This window comes from Macaca mulatta, chromosome 20 (genome assembly GCF_049350105.2).
Source record: "Macaca mulatta isolate MMU2019108-1 chromosome 20, T2T-MMU8v2.0, whole genome shotgun sequence".
Classification (NCBI taxonomy): Eukaryota; Metazoa; Chordata; class Mammalia; order Primates; family Cercopithecidae; genus Macaca; species Macaca mulatta.
Window position 1 is genome coordinate 239446 of NC_133425.1, and position 18931 is coordinate 258376.

An 18931-nucleotide genomic window follows, 5' to 3' on the forward strand; every position below is an offset into this window, starting at 1 on the left:
TTCCAGGCCTCTGCCTTCCTACCTCCCCAGAGGCTCTAGCCCAGATGAGCTCAACTTCTCCCAGGTGAGGAGCACAGAAAAGCTTCCCACATGCCCCTCAGGTCACACACGAGCGGTGCAGACCCTTGCACCTTGGCACGAGCCCTCCCAGAGGAAGAAGCCCAGCCCTGTGGCCCCGGCCTGGCAGGAGGCAGCTGCTGGGGCCCCTGCTCAGGGTTCAGCACAGCGAGGTCCAGCCACAGCAGGTGAGACATCCACCATCCGGCCATTCATCTTTAACCTAAAACAGACACAGGAATTTGGCAAGGGGTTCCTTCCCCTGACAAACCCATCCTTCCTGTTCTCATCTCTCCCTCCTGCCCCAGTACTGCGCCCAAGGCCACCCAGCACTGCGCCCAAGGCCTGACTCCCAGTTTCACAGGGAATCCAAGACAATTAAGATTTTGAGAAACTGGGAGCTACACAGAAAATGAGTCGGTAAAGCCAGTGTCCACTGATCCTCCCCTCCCCACAGCGGAGAACAGTCCTCGGGATAAAACCCACGGGGCAGGGAAGACGCGATCAAGGTGGGCAGGACAGAGGAGCCACAAAGCAGGTGGTTCGGAGAACAAGGCCACGTGAACACAAAGCTAAAGTGCTCAGCGGCTGGAAGACAAAACACAGGAGACAGAAACACTGACCATTTACAAAGAAAAGAAAAAAAAAGCCTCACTCTTAAGAGTCCATCAAGATTTAAGTTCTCAAGTCACAATGTATCAGCACAGACTTCTCATAATGCCTGAAACTTGGCACAGTAAACACGTGAATCAGTTCTCCCAAGTCCATCGTTTTCTTTGATGAGCCTCTTGAGTCTCAGGCTGGTTTCAAAGTAAGCCCTTCTCTGTTTGTTGATGACTTAATAATTAACATACTTGAAAACACATTGACTTCCAAATTAATCTGCTAATAAAATATTAATTACTACACTGGCTATCATCCACAGAAAAAAACACAATCACTTTCTGGTTTTAAAAACATTAGAATTCGAAGCCCCTTTGCCCATCTGAACAGCCCCTGCTTTTGACAAGGGCATTCCAAAGCTAATCTGAAAAACTAGTCCAGGCCATGATCGCTGGGGGGTCGGACTTGCCTCATCACCCCACCTCCCTTCTGGAATTAGACAGAACTTAGACGCTTAGTCTGATGGGAAACATTTACAATCTATTCTCTCCAAAGCTACCTGGAGGATTTCCTCCACATGACAAAGCCTTGGTCTCCACAACCCCTTATCTGACAACTCTCTTAACCAACTGTCAATCAGGAAATTTTCGAATCTACCTATGACCTGGACACCCCTGCTTCCAGTTGGCCCACCTTTCCAGACCAAACCCATGTACATCTTACATTTATTTGATTGATTGTCTCATGCCTCCCTAAAAGCTATAAAACCAGGCTGGGCTCTGACCACCTCGGGAATACGTTCTCAGGATCTCCTGAGGGCAGTATCAAGGGCCATGGTAACTCATTTGGCTCAGAATAAATCTCCAAATGCTTCACAGAGTTTGACTCTTTGCTGACACGGTACCTTTCATGGGTATTCATCTGGGGGACTCACAATCAACCGGAGGCATCAGTTGCCCACTGTGCATAAGTCTCTGCAGGACTGAGCCTCTGGCACGGGGACTCCAACCCCTGAAGCAGCAGCTGTCTCACGTCGCATGGCCTGATAGACCTGCACCTCCCGGGCTTCTCATTTCAGAGTCTCAGCAACAAATCTACCAAACGTGATCAACATCACAGAATATTCCTCGGGGCTTTTGGCTGTTGTTTCTCCCCAAGTTTACTCTAGAACCAGAATGGCAACACTCGGAACAGGATGGTTCTCAGTCATCGACCCTCCTGGTAAATACACTGTCTCCAAGGCCCTTTCCCGCCAGTCAAGCTTCCTTCATGTCAGGCTCGAGGGGCCACCTCCCCAAGAAGGAAACCTCTTCAATCCAGCAATCACAGCTCCTGTTCCCATCTAGAGCTTGTCTGCCAGGAAGGGAAGACTCCTCATTCCAGAGACAGCAGGTGCCACAAACTCAGGGTATTAGCCATTGCGAAGGCAAACACTCATGAAATTAATAGACTTTTTCCTCCTTGGATACTGACGTTTTCTCTTCTGGAGGTCAGCCAAGGCCATCTGCACGAGTCACGAGCGTGATGGCTCCAGCCCCTCCTTCAGTGTCAGGAGTGTGGCTCCACTCTGAGACCCTCCTGCATCAGCCAGGCCATGCACCTGTTCCCACGACTGCTGTCAGCAGACTACAGCGATTCTAAGATAGTCAGCAAGCTGACGTTCCGAAGGAAGCATTTTAAAGAAAAATGTGTAAGTTTTATTGCATGAAATCAGCTACATCTTTTGCTACTCCAGAGGCTTGTTTTGCTTTCCTCAAGGTTCTCTACAATGATCCTGACAGTCAAGGTTCCCAGTTACAGGCAGAGGGTTGGGCAGGCCGCGTCTGATGTGTAACACACACAGAGGATCCACGTCAAAGGATTTTCCCTGTTCACCAACATCATCAGGACAAACTTTAAACAGTAATAATCTGCCTGTCTGGAAAACTGAGCTCACTTGAGGACTAATGCAACAAATGTATTTGACAAAGTTGCAGGTGGACGTTTTAGTGAATGAATCACTATTTCAAGGAGGATAAAGGCTCACTATTCAAAGGCATGTTTTTGTCAAGTTTTCTAATTTCAGCTTCATGCATTTAAATCATGAACTGAGACTTGTACCTGATACATTACAGAATCTCTACAAAATAGACAAAATTCCAATTCTGTACCTTCACTCTCATTCTTTTCCATATGTGTACAGATGGTCGTAATTTAAGTTGGCATTCCAACAGGATTTCTAAATTAAACTGTCTTCTAGTTTAAACACTACGTGTTAAACATTACACATTCCATTGTTCAACATTTATAGCAGGGTCTGTATGGCCCATTTTAAAGATTTCTTCCTCACTAAAAACAAGTGTTTAAACAATAAATGGTCTACTCTAAAATATTCTAGAGACAGAGATACATTTGGAGAGTGGACACACTTAACACAGAAGTCCGCAACATCAAACAGGCACAACCAGCAGTAAGGGTGGAAAGGGCGCCATGTGAGTGCCCCTAAAAACACACACAAGCCTGGCTGCTTAAAAGGAATGAATATAGCTCAACACTCCCATGTGAACACTGATGTGTCTACTGCCTTACAGAATCCTCCTAGCTGAGCTGCAGGAATCTTCTTTGGAACCTTTTCTCACCTACACTGCCTACAGGTGCCCACTGGGCTCCCTGGGCAGTATCATGTCTTTGTTTAGAATATCACACTATTTGGAGGCCTGTTTAATCCCAAGTCAGAGCCTTATCATAACTCAGACACCATCCCTCAGGGCTTGTGGGCCAACTTCGGCTAATGCAGGCTGCTCCACAGTGCCCTGCAGATGGGCTTGGTGCATCCACATGATTTTAAGATTTGGGGCTGCCGTTTTCTGCAGTCACAGATGCAGACTTACATATTCATCATGACTGAAGGCAGCACGTATTTTTATGTTCCTTCTGTAATGGTAATAATCATGGCAACATTTCCTCGATCCATAGAAAAGCCTCCTAACAGCAGTTGCATTCCACCCCCTTCCTTAAAATTAATAGAATTTACCAAACTAGGTGAAATCAGTGTTCATGAGAAAGTGAGAAATCAGTGTTCACACAATGGCATAGTAGCTGGGCATAGAGTGTACGTCAACATCCCAAACTAAGCACCCATCACAGTTATTCCCAACTTGCAGGAAAGCTAGAAAAATTAGAAGGCTTAAAACATAATTATAAATGAAAATAACAAGAAATCAAAGTTTTTGAGGAGCATTTCTTAGCCAAACAAGGAAAGCCATTAACCAGTGCTGATTACATTGCATTTGATTACAGCAGCCAAAGACGTGTCAAGAGGAAGAGACTTTTAAAGATTAGTCTTTCGGTAAGAATGGTTGCTTAACAAGTTCAGACTACTGGGGTACACCAATCATCAATTAAAAAGCAAGGTAAACTAGGGTGAGTCATTTTCCTTAATCCTTAATGCGTCAAAAATTACCACATTGGCCAAGCTGGTCTCCAACTCCTGACCTCAGGTGATCTGCCCGCCCCGGCCTCCCAAAGTGCTGGGATTACAGGCGTGAGCCACCACGCCTGGCTGAGAAGTGTTTGACAGAGGCTGAGGGGAGGCTCCTGTCCCTTCCTGGGACATCCACATCCCACCTAGTTTCCCATACCGACTGTGACACTCGAAGCATCACAGCAAGGGCAGCTGCATCCCCGCAGTTCTCTGCACTCATGCCACAGCTGCGTGAGCAGCCGCAGCCCTGGAGCTGCCACTCAGCCTTATCGTGCTGGCACAAGCACATCAGAAACTACCAAGCCCCCAAGAGGGAGGATTGGGGACCCAGGGGAGTGAACCAGGAGGGAGGAGTGGGGGCCCAGGACAGTGAACCGGGAGGGAGGAGGGTGGAGTTCGGCCCAGGGAGTGAACCAGGAGGGAGGTGGGTGGAGTTCGGCCCAGGGAGTGAACCAGGAGGGAGGATTGGGGGCCCAGGGAGTGAACCAGGAGGGAGAAGTGTGGTCCAGGGGAGTGAGTCAGGAGGGAGGAGGGAGGAAAGCGGTCCAGGGAATGAAGCAGAAGGCTCTGGGGGTAGCAAGTTCACACACCACAAATACCTCCCAATCCATCCGCGTGCAGGGAGGGGATGGAAACCACACAGGACCTGCAGCGCTTTCTCCTCGCAGATGAGGAGTGAGGATACCGACTCATGCACAAAATCAGAGCTAAATTTCTACCACGCTGGGGAGACGCTTCATAGACCCAAATGGGTACAAAAAGAAACCAATCATACAAGATCAGTGGATGGAACGGGATCAGAAATTTAAGCCTGTAACGAGTTTTCAGAAAAAACTTCACTTGATCTGCAAGATGACTGCAGCTCTGCTTGATCATTTCTGCAAATGTCTAACTCATGATGAGCCATCTCAGAGCCGTTCAAGAGGAGTAACAAAATCAAAACGCCACGGCATCCTCCGTATTTTAGATAGCCTGCAACAGTATGGAAATGAGCAGCGGTGCCAGAGCTTTCAAGTTGGTTTGAAGTAAATTCCAGCATCAGGGCAGCATCTTCCTGGCTGAAGCAATGAGGTAGGCTCCTGCTCACCGCATGGGAGACCAGCTTTCGGCTAAGCTGCTGTTAAGGGTCTGCAAACCATGATCCCCGACCGAGCCTTGGCCAGGGATTTTTACACGTTGAAGTTTTCACAAAAGAAATATATGCAGAGACTTCTGTGGCCCTCAAAACATAACATGTTGCCTACTCTGCCCTTTACAGGAGCTTCTAGCTTTGCTGTCAGTTACAAAGTGTTTCTATAAAATAATGTCACTGATTCTCAAGCATGCCAGCAAAAGTCACACTTCTCAACAACCCTCAATGGAGATGCACCATCCTGTGTTTCACACAGATTTTAGATTTTTAAAAGCCAAAATAAGGGAGGTAATTCAGCTAAGTATTATAGTAACACAATTTGAGATACTTAATGATGTGTGACAACAGAATACTTGGCATTCCTGTGAGGCAATAAACTAGCTCAAACACAAAATAACAAATCAAAGCATGTTTTGGCCTCTCAAAGTGATCAGTGAAATTGGAAATAACATTCAGTTAAATGACACTAAAAAAAAAAAAAAAAAAAAAAAAAAAAAAAAAAGCACAAACAAAACAAATACTACCACACCATCACTCCTTAAATTTATTTAACTACTGCTGCCAAATAAAATGGAGAGACTTCTTACTGCAGGGTAATAATCGGCCATTGTCATCATGAAATAGACCGCTGTGCAGGCTCAGGCCCTCCAGCCCACAAAGGCAGGGGGAGGGAGGAGAAACGGTGGCCAGAAACAAAGGGACAGGGCAACCATGACCTAGTCAGCAATTGTACCCTCCCACCTTTCTTCTGGACTTACAATTTTGGAGCCATCTGGGTTTACCTTCCTATGTCCATAAGTCAGCAAGTTCTCGAAGCCAGAAATCTACAATGCTTCTGGCAGCCAAGTCCTCTCGGCCTTCCCCCCATGTTTTAGGGCCTCATCAGCTCACCCCTGGATAGTATCAATGGCCTCGGAGCTCCAGTCAACCTTGCACTCCACAGACTCAAGTATGCCAAGAGCCACTCCAGGCTGCCACTGCCATGACCAAAGGCTTTCAGAGACAGTCGCCAGCACTGCACAAATCCATGTGGCTTCACCAGGCGCAAAGCGGCTCCAACATTCCATCCAGTCTGTCGCTGCTACCATAGCTGTGAGTCTAGGATGTGTCAGGAAGGGAAGGAAGACACCATGTACCTCATCTCATTTAAGCTTCAGTGTCACAAGGTGGATTTTGTCGTGCCCGTTTTATGGATCAGGAAAGTTTTAAGGAGGGCAAGCACAGGGCCCTGCTGACACAAGAGCAAGACCCGCAGAGGCCTGGGCATGACCCCCGCCCCACACTCCCTGGGTCCTGATATCCACTCCTCCCCCGTGGGAGCCTGATCCTGGGTCTGCCTGAATTGCTACCATTCCTAAGACACGACTCACGTCTGTCCACCTCCTCCTTTATCTGTTTCCCGCAGCCCAGAGGCGTGTGTGCTCTTCCATCCAGACAGACATCACACTTCAGCACCTGCATCTGACATCACTTCAGCCAAAAGCTTCTCTCAAACCTCCCCCACACCTGCCGGTCACACAGGTCTGCACCCATCACCTTTCTCACACGAATTCTCACATATTCCTGTGTAGCACCATCCAACTGATGATAGTCTGGGAGGAGGAAGCTTTGTAGATAAGTCCACGTTCTACTTTGCTCCCAGCCCTCCGTCTTGCGTCTTGCATGAGGCAACCGATTAACAGCAATTTCATTTCAGCACAACATTTCCATTTGAAGAAACGCAGAGCATAGGGCTCTGGTCATAATTAAAAGCTTGTTTCATTTGTCATTTGAAATTCCATGTACTGCTGCAACAGCAGCACCCCCTCCTCGCCAGGCTCTGCCCTAAGGACATCTTTCTTCCAGCGCTCGATTCCCATCAGAACCCTGGCAGTGAGAGCCCCGCAGGTTTCCCAGCGCCTCGGGCTGCGGCTTCCACGCTGGGCCGGCACTGACAGGACCGGAATGGTGCCCCCAACAACTACAGGATCGGAAGCTGGTCGACTGCTCTGTAGGATGGAGACATGTTAGTAATCCCCGACGTTTCCACTGACAGGCTGCTCAGGTAAACTGGGAAAAATCCACAAACTAGAAAGAATCCATGGGGAGGAGCACTTCTGTCTCCAACCTGGCAGCAAATGGTGGCTGTGCAGACGATCTCTTCAGGAAAACTATCGACTGTATCTCAGGTCAACAACAGCCCCGCTGAGGGCCAAAAAATCAGCTCCCCCTGGCCCTCACTTCCTAAGGGTCAACCCTCCCAGGCCACCTCTCCTGGAAGATCAGCTCTGACGCACCCACAACGGTCAGGAACCGGCTCTGGGACACATTTCCCAGGCTCCTGCCCACCGCCCTCTCTCTTCTTCCTCCTCCATCTCCCTCTTCACTCGCATCCGCCCTCCCCCTTTCGCTTCCCTTCTCTCCTTTCCTCTCCCTCCCTCATTTCCTTTCAGCCCTCACCTTCCTCACTGCACTTCCCTATGCAACTCAGCGGACGCATTCTCAGGTCAGTAGAGTTTTCTTTCACTCTGTTTTTATTGCAATGATCATTCTTAATGAACAGAAACCTGTTTCGGACCATGTGGATGCCACCTCCTGACCAACTGCTGCCCCGCGGCTCCGTGTCCACTCAGTGACCTCACGTCGCAGGTGCCCAGCAGTATGGCTGTGACCAGGGGTAGCAACATGGGACATGAGAGAGGTATCCCAGCCAAGAGGCCCTGCAAAGCCTCCCCAGCAAACCGGAGCAAGGCCCAGGGCGGTAGGGAGAGCGCCGTGCTCACGATGTAGGCAGTTCAGCTTCCGCAAACTGTCCATCGACTGCAACTTACTTTGTTTCCATGGTTACAGAAGAACCATAAGCATTCTGAAATATGTTCTTGGTTTCATGTTTGCGAAATCTAAGCAACATTATAAGAAAAATCACTGAATTCTGCCCGAGGCTCTAGGGGTGTTTTCCTCTCTGAAAGGAGCCCCCTTCCAGGACTTGGGATTGAGTGACAGCCTTCAAAATCACGGTTATCCTGGTGGTAACAGGGAACTCCTCAGCCCGCCGGGAGCTGGGGCCCTCGACAGCCCCCACGGTTCCAGACGCCAGTGTTCTAAGAATCACACATGTGCAGATAGCAAAGCTTGCTGCACACACGCCAGGTGCTAACAAGCCCCAAACGTCTCACTCATACTTGCTAACCACATCGCTTCTCTCAGCCTCCACGGCGTTTCACACTCTGCCTTTATATAGAGATGAACCATGCGTCCTGAGCGCTACAAAGATTCAACTCCTTCCGGGCAGAGGGGTGCATCTTTCCATCATGGGGTCCTCACTCCAGCTGGCACAGGATTTGCAGAGTGGGCGAGTCTAATGTTGATGACACTTTCTCAATATTCCCTTCACACCCCTCCAAAAACAAGAGTGCTGCCAGCTTCTTACCGACGTTGTAATGAGCAAAATATTTTTCTCTTATTTGTCACTTTTTAACGTTATACTAGTGAAGAATGTGACTCTGCATGTACACTGTAAGCACCCACACCGTGAACATTCTGCTCTCCTGTGACTGTATTCACAGGTCACAAGGACAAAACTTCTCCATAGTAGCCTATATATATATAAATATATATATATTTATATTTTTATATTTATATATATATATATTTATATATATTTATATATTTTTAACATGACTTCCACTCATCTGAAAGTCACAGATATAGCTTTTCCTTCATAAAAAGATCCAAATGATACACAAACCAGGTTTAATAAACACATTGGTCCAGGTGGGAAAATGACCCCTCAGTCTCCCTCCCCTCAAAGACCAGGGCAGCCAGGAAACTGCGCTCTCCAGTAAATGACAGCCGGCAGGATTCCCTAAATAAGCAGCCGGAAGATTCCCATCTCGCAGAGCACACCTTTCAAGACTCAAGATGCCCCCGTCCCTGAATATCCGACGAAGAACAGGGCTACCCAACGGAGGACTGAGGCAGTAAACAAACATGTATTTGGCCGGGGGCGGCGGCTTATGCTTGTAATCCCAGAACTTTGGGAGAAGGAGGCAGGCAGATCACAAGGTCAGGCGATCGAGACCATCCTGGCTAACACGATGAAACCCCCGTCTCTACCAAAAATACAAAAAATTAGCCAGGCGTGCTGGCGGGCACCTGTAGTCCCACGTACTCGGGAGGCTGAGGCAGGAGAATGGCGTGAAGCCAGGAGGCGGAGTTTGCAGAGAGTAAGATCACACCACTGCACTCCAGCCTCGGTGACAGAGCAAGACTCCGTCTGAAAAAAATAAAATAAATAAAATTTTAAAAGTTTTCAGCAAATAGCATCATCGACCCACAAATGAGAGGTACCGTTTTCATTCTAGGAGGGAAACACTACAAAACACGTATACTTTAGCCCTGTAAGTGAATTCTTCGGGCATTCCTGTGTCCGCTATCAAATGCAGCACATCACCTCAAAAGGCAAAGTTCTATAAGTCACATCCAAGGAAGGGAAAAATCATTCTAAGTTTTAGCCATCCAGTAAGAACCTGATCCAGAGAAGCCTACTTGTTCCAGACTCTAAGCAGCAATATATTGCTACAATGTAATGAAAACAAAGGGATGATTAAGAAAATTTCAATGCTAATAAAAGGCAAAAACATAATTAGATTTATTCTACTCTAGACAGAGCAGCCGGGCAGTTCACCCATACGTTATGAACGTTGCTGTTTTTCAGACAGGGTCCCAACTCTGTCAAGGCTTGACAGCAGGGGCGTGATCTCCACTCACTGCAAGGTCCGCCTCCCAGGCTCAAGCGATTCTCTTCAGCCTCTGGAGTAGCCGGGACTACAGGTGTGCAGCCATCATGCCCAGCTAATTTGTGTGTTTTCCGTAGAGATGGGATTTCACCAGGTTGCCCAGGCTGGTTCCCTGGGTCTCGAGTTCCGAGGCTCAAGCAATCCGCCCGCCTCGGCCTCCCAAAGCGCTGGGATTACAGGCGTGAGCCATCACGCCTGGCCCTTTTTTTTTTCTTTCCTTTTTAAGCGATTAATGTGCTTCAGAGTCTTGTAGGCATTTAAAAAAAAAAAAAAAAAAAGAACAAGCAAATTCTGTAAGGGAAAGAAACCATTAACATGTTTTACACACCTCAAAACTCAAAACAGAAATACAAAGAATAAAATGTATTTTATTCACAGAGGCATTCTTAAAGTTCTGTAAAAGTGACACCATGGACACCACCACATCACAGACGAGTGTGGCAGGACTGCTCAGATTCAGAACACAGTCTAAACAGTCCTCCTGCCACTTTCCTCAGTGGGAACACTTTATTCTGTCTTTCATTCAAATTAAGTATCTTGCAAGGGAGTTGAAGAAAACTGCAGAGCAGATTTTAAAACTTCAATGCTTTTCTCAATTTTCGTCACATTCTGATGCATTTTTACCTACTACACGGCCAATAAGTTTAAAGCTTTTTGCATCGATAAAGACAATGCTCCTTGTAGCAATAGGCTTTTTCTTTTCTATACAAAGATCTATAACTTAAGCTAGTAAACTGGGCATTTCACAAAGATTTTGCACAATTCCTAGCACAGATTTTAGCAAAATAAAACCATTATCTTTCTGCAATTAAATAACCAAACATAGGAAACTGCACAGTTAAAATAACCATTCCATTATTTTATATAAACACAAATGATAAAGGAGAGTATGCTTTGGAAAACAGTGTTTCCATAAGCTAATGATGAAGCAGAAGACAGTTCCTCAGCCTCATATGACATTTGACAACCGAAGTACTCTGGCCCAAGCCCAGCCCGGTTAAATGGAGGGGAAGTAAACATGTGACCGACCATGGTGGGGCACTGTGATAGCCACAGTCCAGGAAAGAACAGCTGACATGTTTCTTCTTCATGGGAAAACTGAAACATACTCGAGACACCTTAATTCTTTAAAACACAGTCTGCCCCAGTACTAACCTTAAGCTCCCATTGATAAAGATTGCGATAACCAGAGGTGTTTATCCAGGCCCTCGAAAATCACGGACATGGTACATACACAACATTTTCAAACACTCAATGCTGCCAGTATGTTAAATGCGCTGTGATACCGGAGGTCTTGTGCAGGACCAGAAGCATCGCAGCCTGGTTACCTGTCCTGGTGTTCAATGCTTTGTATGTGCAAAGTCTGCTGTTACAATTTACTGGGCTTAATGTCATTCAGTTTGTCACAGAAGAGAGCTATGACATTTACTTAATTCCACACACAGATTCTCAAGTTCATCTTCCACCAATGACTGCTCTGTCCACAAGACAGCGGAGGGAAGACCCAGGAAAGGCCTGGGAGATGCCAGGTGCTCACAAACTGGTATCAGTCTGCTGATTCTGGCTTAAAGGAAAACAGACATAGAAGAAACTAAAAGGACTCACTACATCTAATATCACAATGTTCTCAACTTTACCTTAGCCAAAAATAAAAGCGGAATAGCAAAACTACTCCAGGGCATGATTCCAGGGCTAATCTGAAACATGAAATATTTAGAAGACAAAGCTTATTGTGAGTGCAATTAATATACACATAAAACACTGGTTTCGCAAAACCCAGTCTTTGCGATTGCTTTTATAAAAAGTAAAATTCTCATGAGGATCACATACACTAACTGATTTTCAAATGAAGGGACTGGTAAACTTCAGGGCATATGATTTCTGCCACACACGAGGGGAGCAGTGAGAGAGAAGAGCTAGGATCAAGTGTGCTGAAGCTGTCCCTAGGACTGAAATTCAGTTTCTGCCAAAACAAAAACACAGGAGGCTGTCAACTTCGATAGCAAGCTCTGCTTGAGAGCGTCAAGATGTTAAAATTGCAAAGGGGCTTCTCCCTGCTATAGGCATGCGTGATCCTTGCAAAAACATAGCTCAGCATCATCAAAAATCAGGAAAGAACACAAGCTTTCCAGACACGAAATCCAAGAGCAGAAGGGAGCAGAGTCCAAGCTTGCTCGGCAGAACTGTTCCCGGACAACAGCACAGAGGACGTCACAGGGAGGGCAGGGCAAGCAACAGCAGCTTCCGTGATGCCGCAAGCAGGGCCTGAGCCAGGAGAGCAGTCTCCTCCAACCTGACAAGGAGGCGCGAGGAGCCACAGAGAAGTCAATTCAGGGTCTTTTCAGAAAGGGGCAACAATGAGAAAATCTGGTCTTACCCAACCACCCCCCATCCACGGTAACAGCTAAACTCGCACGTGCGTCTATCACCTTCCCCACCCCCTCTTGCAGATGCTCTTCCTGCACCCGGGTTCCTGTCTCCGTGCTGCTCCTGAGGCCACACCTGTTGCCATCCAGTAGTGACCACGAATTCACCTTTGTCCGGGCGAAGCAAACACAGAGTTCACACACTCTTGTACAGGTTTGCTGGCCGAGAATCTAACCGAGCTGTCCGATTCCAGATGTGCTGGTACCAAGGAGAACGCTCGATGTCCGGCATTTATAAACGGTATCAGTGGGTTCTCCTGGGACTCCCAGGCAGCCGAACGAGGGAGGGAGCTGTTGCCCCGTTGCCCCGAGCCAAAGCAGCGCTGCGAGGCAAACACCACAGGCCACATCACACTCGAGCACCGACTCTTGACAGTTGCTCGTTTGTGTGTTCAGAGTTCAGGGTACAGGCGACAGACAGGCCTGATCTCAGCCATGGGACAGCAGTGATTGCCCACAAGTCCCGTATCTAAGCCCCGACTTGCCCATCGGCCTTCCTTCAGGAACAATGCCCACCTCACAGTGCTGCCATGAACGCTAAGTCAGCACGTATATACACAACCAGATTCATTGCAATTGTGCTTTCTACCCCAAGTTAATACAACCAGGTGCTATCATCGAGACTGAATAACCAATATTAGAACAGAAGGTCAGGCCAGCGATGGTGGCTCAGACCTGTAATCCCAGCACTTTGGGAAGCTGAGGTGGGTGGATCACTTGAGGTCAGGAGTTGCAGACCAGCTTGGCCAACATGGCAAAACCCCATCTCTACTAAAAATAATTTATCCAGACATGGTGGCACACACCCTGTAACCCCAGCTACTAGGGAGGCTGAGGCATAAGAATCGCTTGAACCTGTGACGTAGAGGTTGCAGTGAATGGAGATTGTACTCCTGGGCTCCACCCTTCCAGCCTGGGTGACAGAGCAAGATTCTAATAAAACAATAAAAGGTCAAGATGAGAACTGATTGCCAAGGTCCACAGTCCATATACTTAAAACACAAAATTCATTAGCTAGTACTTGATCAAGTTGCTGCTTTCTTCATTACAATCTTGTATATCCTTCTAACACGGCTCAAAATGTTTACATTTGAACACACCTCGAGTATAACAAAAAATAAAGTGCCTGTATTTCACAAACGAGCAATTTCCAGTAAGGCTGCATCCTGCTCTAGTTAATCCTTTGACAATGTAAAACTGAGCCATCCTGACATAGCACTGACACATGGTGCAAGAAGAATGACCTCCAATTAAATCGCTAGGTTTAGAGAACACGTAAATATAGTTTATCACTAATTCACTAGCCATTAGCAAGATTTTAAAGGAAGAAAAATTATCAGGACTGTAACTAGGAATAAAGGCAAAAATAAACATGAAGAAATTAGTCACGTTTAAATCAATACCCTTTCTGTGAGGCCGTAACAAAGTATACACAGCAGGGGCACAAACTGTCATGCTAAACTGTCACCAAGCTCTCTATGAAGGTAGTAAGAGCGTCCCAAGTCGCAGAGCCTCGTCTTCCTATTTAAACCCTAAACCGCCAATACCACTCAGCATGCAGTGAGAGCTCTGAAAGCTCAGAGGAATGCATGATGGGATGAAGGGCCCTAGCCCTGCCATCACCCTGCTGCTTATTAAAAATATAAAACAAACCCCTGCCTTCAAGGTGCCCAGATCTAACTAGTACAAGGTTTTGCTTTTAACAAGTTAACTACGAATGATGAAGACTCTCAACAGCTGTGCGAAATGTAAGGCAACCTCATAAGAGGAACTTGGCTGAGACTAAACCCAGAGATGGTTTTTTTAACCACAGAAGAGGAAAGAACTGAAGAACCTTACAGAAAGTTGACAGCAATTTCTATTTCTCTATGGTAGAACCTGGAATTTACCTTTGAGACAGACTGCCCTTCTGTTCTGAAAAATCAGATTATTCTTGCAATCCTCCATCAGGACTGAAATTCCCAAAGGCATGGAAAACCAAGTACTAATTTTAACCCCCCCCCCCCCAAAAAAAAAAAACTACCTATGATCTTAGATGTGAGATTTAGTATTCTCAAATTCCAAATTTGGAAATATTTTGCACAAAGTCCTTATTTTCCCTGTTTACTTGAAAGCTCTCTATTCTTTTGTCCTAAACATCTTCCTTCTCATCCTTCCAAACAATATCTGAAGATGAACTTACATATCGTTTTCAATGTTACAAAGAAGATACTACATTTGTCATGAACTGTTTATATTCACAACTCTAGGAGGGATTTTGCTACATCGTGAGGAATAACACGAGGCAGTAAATACGCCACGAATAAAGAACAGTAGAAAGTGGACACATTTCCTGATGAGTGCCGATTTCTCATTGAGCTGCTGACAAAGTTATAATACAGAAAGCTAGACAGCTGCTGTGTTAGTTCTACCTCACTTAAGTGACCGAGTCATTGTTGTTTCGGTTCCCTCTCTCGTCTGGGGATGAGACACACCTCACAGAGCTGTTTATGATTTCAGGAACACACACATCAATGAAGTGACTGTTCCTAAATCGTTGCAAAGGGTAGAGTAACCTGCCAAATTTCAACTAGGTTGTAACAAACAACTGTTTTCATCCTACACGCTCCGGTCCAGCGAGATGGTGCGTTCTTGGATCCCTGCGGGAGCCCTATTCCTGGTGCCATAGAGCGCACACACACATTTACATCCACATAATGTACGTATATGGCACACTGTAACACGTGTACCTGCATAGAGCGTACACACATCCGAATACGTGGAGTGTACATAAGTGCACTACGTGCGTACAGAGTGCACACACATCCAGATCCATGTAGGGTACATGCATAGAGTGTACACACATCCAAATATATATAGTGTACAAATAAGTTCACTACGTGTGTACAAGCATAGAGCATACACACATCCATATAGCAAATGTACATAGGTATGCTAACATGTATGTACATGCAGAGCATGTACACACGTCTATATGCATAAAGTGTACACAGGTATACTTATAACCTGTATGTACATGCATATGGCATACACATGCACATCCGTATGTACACAGGTATGCTATTTGCTATATGTATACACATGCATATAACATACATTCTTATCCAATGTACGTAGGTGCACTACAGCATGCATACACATGTGCAGGGTACACATATGCACAGGTATGCAATGTACATCAGTACACTAACGTATAAAACGTATACACATATGCAATAGTGTACGTACATATGCAGCATGTATACGTATTATTGTGTACATATCCAGAAGTTTATTCAGTGTGCATAGTGTACATGCATGCTTGTGTGCACATATGTATATATACATCTGCAGAAATAATGTGCACATACCCACATGGTGCACGTACACAGGTATGTATGTGGCATTAAATACATGCATGTATGTACACATGTAGAACAGATAGGTGTCCAACTAGTGTGCATATAATCATCCCCGTAGATACACACATATACACATGTACATGCATGCCTACAGCATGCACGTGTGTAGGACACAAATGTAGTGTACATACCTATACACTGTAAATACATGCAGTGGAAATACACGTAGTATGTGTACACCACATACACACATGTACATTTATACAGTACACATACACCGAGACCCAGAACGGGTCATGAGTATTAACACGGCGCAAACGCTTCCAGTTCTACCTAAGTGAATTTTTTTCAAACTATAATAGAACTCATATAAAAAGGGTTTTAAGGAAATCAATACAGCTAGTGACAAAAACAGTGGGAAGGGCACAACCACTTTCCCCTCAGAGTTCTGGGCCTGACCGTGGAAGTTCAGAGGTTTCCTAATGCAGTACACATCAGAACTGACTCACAATGAAGCACTCTTTAAAAATTAAAAATGTGTCCTCATGTTTTGGCCTTTGAGACAAAGCCCCTTAGTTAATCGAGTTCTGACTGAATTTGACTCACAGTACTCTGGCAGATTCTTCATTTTCTGGTGAGACAGACGAATGTCCCAGGGTGAGGGCAATGCCAGCCGTTTCAGGGTCAGCTTTTCGAGGAGCGATGTCTGGCAGAACACAATCCAACACCATAGTAGGACTTAGACGCTTTCTGGTACTTACTCTGTCTGCTTGTTTCCCTTTCTTGAATTCAGCTGGGGGGAGAAAAAAAACCAAAAAAATCAAAACCAAAAACAAACAGCCCATGTGTTTGTGTGTCTGAAAAGTGAATACATCCACATCCAACTTTCTAAATGATACACGGCAGGTGTTGATGGTCACCAACCAGTGGCCACTGTTGACAAAATACAAAGTCATCTGCAAACATGAACGAGTTTCTAGGAATACAAAAGTCAAGGGAATTTACATCACATATTAAAGCTCTCAAGGGTGCTCATCAAAAATATATTTAGAGGTTTTCCTTTCAAGTTATTTTTGAAGATTTTTAAGTTGCAATACTTAAAAGCCTCTGGGAAAAGAAAGGATACAGGTATCTGGAAGATTTATACTAAATGATTTTCATGTCTTTTTGATAAAGTTAAATAAGGTCAGCCTTGAAGTAATGGCTTCCACTACTCTGAGGCTGTGGATGGAATCCACACCACCACCAGACAATTGAATAAACAGCAAGGCTGCACACACAGGACACAGACAGTGAGCCAGCCTGACTAGTTGTCAGCTTCTGGGTCAGTTCTACCCAGTTCTGGCCAGGCCCCACTGGAGATGAAAACCTGCCCTTTAGAAGCCTTCAAACCCCACCTTTCAAAATCTAATCCTCTTCAACTGAGGCCCAAGTCCAAAAATCTACTGACATCTTAGCCCGCGTTAGGCCAGCTGTCCCCCAGCCTTTTTGGCACCAGGGATGGGTTTCATGGAAGACAATTTTTCTGGGGGGTGGTTTTGAATTGCAACTGTTCCACCTCAGGTCAGGCAGCGGATCCTCATAAGGAGCACCTCCGAGATCTCTCACAAGCAGTTTACGATAGGGTCCCAGCGCCTAGCAGAACACACAGCTAATGATAGGGTCACAACACCTAGGAGAACATGCGGCTTATGATAGGGCTCCAGCACCTAGGAGAACAGGCGGCTTAGGAGAGGGTCCCAGCACCTAGGAGAACAGGTATTAAAGGAGTTGGCAAAGCCAAAATCCACCGGATCTACCACTCCAAAGCAAACACACACCACTGCCCAATATTGATGTGAGCCAAAAACAGGGAAGTCCTGAGGGCCCACACTGACCACAGCCAGACACCACTTCTGCAAGAAGCACGCACCTAGAGATCACCAGTGATGACCCAGGAAAGCAGCTTTGAGCAGAGACAAAGGTGAAGGAGAGGCACATGGGCCAGGGTGCTGGGTGTGCCCGTCTTTGTGACCTCACTGAGATTGCTGACCTCTGGCCCTTGGTGTCCCTTCCTGTGGAGGTAGCAGCCCCCAAATCCCTGCCTCCCTTCAGCACTGACTGAGGCGGCCCTGAAGTCTCCCCAGGACTGAGACTGTTTCTAAATCCTGTTAACTGCACACCCACATGAAAAACAAAAAACAAAATGTCAAGTATGCAGACAGGAAAATAAAAATACGTGAATCCTCCCTTATTCAACAGGCATTTAAAAAGTAACAGGAAAATTGTGATAGTCTTTAAACAACCACCAGCTATCACGTCCTCTTGAAATGTTTTAGCTAATCAGGAACATCTTTACCAAGCACTTGTGTGTTCAGGAAATCAGTTGACAGGTCCCAAATAACCTCGGAGCCTGCGACCTGACCCCGACTCACGCACATCACCTCTCCAGAGGAACGTGTCCTGGACACCTTTCAAATGGTGAGGAACAGGAACAAGGGTAGCTTTCCCTCAACACCACAAAACAAGCTCGACCCCGAGGAGCCCGGAGAACAGCGACGTTTGTTTAGATGCTTTCCCACTGTCCTTGTCAGAGCAAACATTCCCATCCCACACCGCCCAGTGTTTAACTCTCCCTGGGATACCAGCAGCCGTCAACCCTCAACAAGCTGGAAACAGAGGCCAAGCTGATAGGAGGCCTCTCTCCATTCCTTACTGAATTCGCTCAGGACACGGATGTTCCCAAACACATACGGCCCCGAGTATTCCACACCTGGGGAACATTCAAACAGCAGACTCTGCAAAGACGTTCCCCTAAAGAGAAACTCAGTTTCTAACTTCCCTTAGGGAAAAACAGGAGACCCAGAACTTTCCAGAAAATCAAGTGTGAGAGGAAGCCACTCATCTCTGGCACTTCCTAAACCTGCCTTCCCGCGGGTGCTCAGGGATGTCCCCGCGACAGCCCCATCCACCCAGGACGGCAGCAGGTCTCAGGCAGCCAGCACCTGGGCAGCTGGCGAAGCAACCCCAGGGTGAAAACGCCATCCCAGGCACCACTTCCCAGAGCCCCTCAGCAAGAAAAACAGAGGTGGGACAGAACCGAGGGCTGACTCGAGGCTGGGGAGCCACAGACCCGCACAGCTCAATCATCG